Below are 5,000 nucleotides of genomic sequence, written 5' to 3' on the forward strand. Positions count from 1 at the left end.
ATCATTATTGAATTTCTTTTTATTTTAAATTTTTATGAGAGTAGTAGAAATTGTTTTTGTTCGTACATCACCATTATCTCATTTCTGTAGTAAACCCCTCCTTTATCGTTTTTTCTTCTACTGCTGTTACTGCCTCCATTTTTTATCATATTTTTTTCATTGTTTGGTCATGGTTTTTCTCATTTTTTTTACCATAATGTTCACTGTTTTCATATAATTAAAAATGCCCCACCACTAGCGTATTATACATAATTGCCATTATACTGTTACGCCTATTTTTATCATCATCATAATTATTATCATATTATTATTATTATCATTATATTATTTTATTATTATTATTTTTATTTTATTTATTATTTTTATTATTATTATATTATTATCATTACATTATCAAACATTATCATCATTTTTAGATCATTATTTTACTGTTTTTTTATTATTTTTTTTAGGTTTTATTTTTTAAAAATACCATTATTGTTATCATAACTGTCATCATCCTTATTTTTTATCATCAGATTGTTGTTTTTGCTGTTGTTTGTGTTGTTATTATTGTTGCTCCCGCTGTTGTTTTTGCTGTTGCTGTCATCATCAACATTTAAAATCTTCCAAATCATAATCACCATCACAAATATTGTACTGTTTAATGTTTACCATCAATCAGGGACACCTCCAGAAATTCCATGCTTTAATCAGGTTCATTTACCTTGCAATGATTATGCATTATTCTAAATCGCCATGGTCACTGCCATTTACACTGTTATAATTATTGTTAGTGTTAGTGTTACTGTTGTTTTTAAAAGGTTCCTTATTGTAAAATGAGAAGTGTGTCTATACGGGGAGGTACTAGTTTCGTTCGTTTGCACTCACGTGCGCATTTTAAAATGTGCAAGCAGGTGTTTATCAAGAATATTATGATAATTTTATTGATGAAAATGTATGCTGATCAGCCTTAGTGTTCATCATACCAGATCAGAATTTTATCGGCAATGATGCTGTTTTGAGGGACGAGTAAATGGCAGAAATAGTGATTGGCCGCGGGGTCAGGTTGAAAAAGAGAGATACACATTGATAAATAGATAGATACTGTTATATTACTATGTCTGTCTACTTACGAGAGAGATAGAGAGATAGATAGATAGATAGATAGAGAGAGAGAGAGAGAGAGAGAGAGAAAGATAAAATGAGAGAGAGAGAGAGTATGATGAGAGGCAGAGATAGGGAGACAGAGAAAGAGACAGAAAGAGGCAGTAAGAGAGGGAGAGAGAGAGAAAGAGAAAGAAAGAGAAAGAGAGAGTACTGGAGCTCATGGTCGTAGTTACTGGCGGCCATAGTTGTTTTGCAACCAACCGGCCTCTCAACTGAATTTGAGCTTTGTCTCAAATTTCCAACTGGACAATGTTTTATTATTTCTAATTCATCTCCACTGGAATCATATTGGTTATCTGTGCCCAGCTACAGCCGATTTCTGCATGTGAGCGTATCCTACCGCCTGTTAAATAGTTGTTTGTGAGTAGTATTTAAAACTTTCTTGATGTTCCCAGTCAAAATTTAGAACAAAGGGACCCAAAGACCACATCCTTGTGGCACTACACACACTTCATGCATGGCTTGGCCTCGTGGCCAGTTTCAATTCATAGAGATTATATAATCATTCATTATTTGATAAGTTTGTGGTATTATGTAGCACTATCCAAGCTAGTTTGCATTTAGATAAAGAGTGGACATGGGAAATACGTGGAGTCACTTCAATGCATTTGATATCAGGCAAGAAAAAACTGGCAACTCACTCCATACTCTGGAAGACTCCGATCGCCAAACTGACATCATCATCATAATCATCAAGGGGCTAACGCCGACGGGGGCGCATGGTCGCATCCACCCTTTGCTTCCAGCCACGAAGGTCCCTCATGGCGAGTCTGCAGGCAGGCTCTCGATCCATCGCAAATTCTCGCGAGAGGTCTCGTCGAGCTGCCCAAGTCATGACCTCCTGGGTCGTCCCACGGGCCTCCTCCACCCAGGACTTGCAAAGAGACAACCTGATGGGCAGGGTCATCCACAGGGAAGCGAGCTAGGTGTCCATATAGCCTGAGTTGGCGATCCCAGATTATGCATGTAACAGGTTCCATGCCAGTCGGCATGGACACATGGTCCTGCCAACTGTACCCCATGATCCGGTGAAGGGACTTGTTACAAAAGGCATCAAGGACGAGACTCCAAGGCATTGGATAGCGTCCAGGTTTCGCTTCCATAGAGCAAAACTGACAGTATCAAGACCTTGAAGACATGTAGCTTGGTCCTTCTGCATTGGTATCGACATCTCCAGATGCTCTTGTTGATTGAGTTCATGGCTCCTGACCAATCCGTCTATTGACTTCTTGGTCTGACAGTCCAGAGATATGGACTACGCTACCAGGGTATACAAAGCTCTCTATGACTTCAATGTCCTCACCATAAGCATGGACCAACTGAACTGGTTCCTCTAAACAGGCCCCCCAAAAGTCCAGAATCTTGATTTGATCCAGGAGAACTCTAGGCCTAAGAGCTCACCTCATTGCAAACGGTATCAAGAGCCGCCACCAGTGACTCCAGGGATTCAGATGGGATAGCAAACACCATCAGCAAAGTCAAGGTCTGAGACCTTGATATTGCCCAGTGCTGCTCCACACTGACTTTGGGTAGTAGCTCTGCCCATTATCCAGTCCATGCAGGTGTTGAAAAGTGTTGATGTCACCCTGAATTAACAGAGAAGAAGTTTGACAGGCCACCACCACACTTTCAGTACCGGTAAATAGGCTTGGTATTAGGCCAATAATCTGTGTTGGAATTTCCCTGAGTCTCAGGATCTCCCATAGCGATTCACGATGCACCGAGACAAACACCTCCTTGAGGTCGACGTAGGCTGCAAGCAACCCACAAACCAAACTCATGACGGCGTTCCACAAATACTCAAAGCACTTGCCAGGAGTGAATCCAGACTGCTCCAGTCTCAGGTGCCTTAGTAGGTAGTCGCAGATCCGTTCAGAAGAATGTGGGCGAAAACCTGGTATGCCTGGTATGCTGAGCAGTGTAACGCCACGGTAGTTGCTACAGTCCAAACGATCCCCTTTTCCATTCCGAGAGGGATGACCATGCCCTTCAACAGGTCAGGGGGAATAGTACCAGACTGCCAGATGGCATGTCAAGACTGCATGCAAGCCCCGAGTCATAGGTTCACTCCCAGCCTTAGAATTTCAGCAGGGATATCTCATATGCCTGCAGCTTTCCCACATTTCAGCTTGGAAATTGCCATCCTAACCTCCGTTAGGATAGGAGGGTTCTCACTGATGGATAGGTCTGGCACAGGTATTGTGATATCGCTTGCATCCAAGCTAACTGTTGGAGGGTCTACCTGGTACAGCTGCTCAAAATACTCAGCCCAACATTCACGAACCCCAAAATGATCTGAGATGATCTGTCCATCCACTGACGGACTGCAGTCATCTGTGAGGAGGCTTAGAGTTAAGTTTTCTCAGGGCTTGGTAGGCAGGGCGAAGGTCATTTACCAGAAATGGCCTTCAATCTTCTCAGCAAGATTCCTGATGAACTGTTCCTTGTCCCTTCTCAGCAGTGTCCGAGCCCTACGCACCAAAGAGTGACACAAGACCTGATTGCCATTCAGCCGAGCCATGCGACACACTTCAGTGGCCTCCAATGTCTCCAGAGAGATGGAATCTGTCTTGCCCTCGGGCATACGCCATTGGACTCCTGCGTTGCTTCAAGTGTCCATGTCCAGCAATGCGGGTTGGAGTGCTGCTACCAGGAGCCAGAGATTCTCATTCTCTGGGACCTAGCAAAGACCTGGAGAAGAAGGCCATTCTCGCTGCTGGGATCAGTTAATGAGCCATGGAGGCCGACAGACATCTCATAGCCAGCTCAGTCACAGCTGTATTCCGCATTTGTGTGTTCCCTAAGGCTTTGCCCCAAAAGCTTCATGGTGGGTTGGCTGTCCCAAGTGGGACAGCGTTCCCATCCGGTGCCCCGACATTTGCCCTCCCAACAGGACCCACAACCCACTTTACTTGCTAGGTAGTAGGAACAGCACCCCTCCCACCAGCACATCCATTTATTTCGGATGATGCCAGAGAGTAATCTGTAGGGAGGAGGGCTGGCAAGGCCCACCTCCTCCGAGCCACCCAATTACCTCAGAGTGGCTGAGGGGCAGGAGTTAGTAGGGTGTGTCCAAACGTGGTGGGCCATGGCTCCGTACCTCTGGGGCCTCCTGCTGCACCGAGATCCCCCACAGTTTAGCTCGGGACCACAAGGTGCCAGTATCCATGGGTGGCCATGAGGAGGCACTGCAGAAGTCTCAATGACGGAGAGGCTGTGAACTGGTAGGGGAGGCTTATGCAGAGTGCTCCCTTTTTCGAACTAGGCTAGCAAGTGGTGGCAGCTGCAAGCAGGAAGGCATGCAAGCTCTATCTAGGCTACCACACCCTCGCTTCACATCACCTTGCACATGAAGCACCCACCCAACTGACACAATGCTCGTATTACATGTTTGTATCTTTAAAACTGTATACAATATTTTCTTATGCGCTGCCGTCCACTTTCTTTCTCCTAAGAGACTCGGGAAACTAGAGTAGGCCTACTCGAGTCTGGGCAGTTATCAGTTTACTCTTTCCTGAGATATAGGTCCAAACATCTATCCTTCACCTTCTGACTGCGCCCCTCCCCAGCCATTACCCACGCCGGGTGAGGCCGCCCACAGATGTTGCCGGTCCACACACCTTCAGTAAAGTATACTAAGTCTTGCTGAGTTTCCCTGATCACCCATTAGGTTAACGTAAATCCTCAAGCACTTCCAAGAGGATCCTATAAGACAAGGGTCAGCGACCTTATTGATGCCAGGACCAGAGAAAGTTTCTAGGAGTAGCCTTCGGGCCGGAGTGCCAAAGAGAACCCATTAGTACCTAGGTGTACAAAATATGGGAAAACAGGCAAGCCAGTGATTAGAATGC

At 44.8% G+C, this 5,000-nt stretch overlaps 1 pseudogene; it reads left to right on the top strand.

The window, feature by feature from the left end:
- Window positions 1-3,885: 3,885 nt before the first annotated feature.
- Window positions 3,886-5,000, top strand: part of LOC119571764 — a 3,028-nt pseudogene continuing 1,913 nt past the window's right edge.

The sequence above is a fragment of the Penaeus monodon genome, unplaced genomic scaffold (genome assembly GCF_015228065.2).
Source record: "Penaeus monodon isolate SGIC_2016 unplaced genomic scaffold, NSTDA_Pmon_1 PmonScaffold_7876, whole genome shotgun sequence".
NCBI classification, from domain to species: Eukaryota; Metazoa; Arthropoda; class Malacostraca; order Decapoda; family Penaeidae; genus Penaeus; species Penaeus monodon.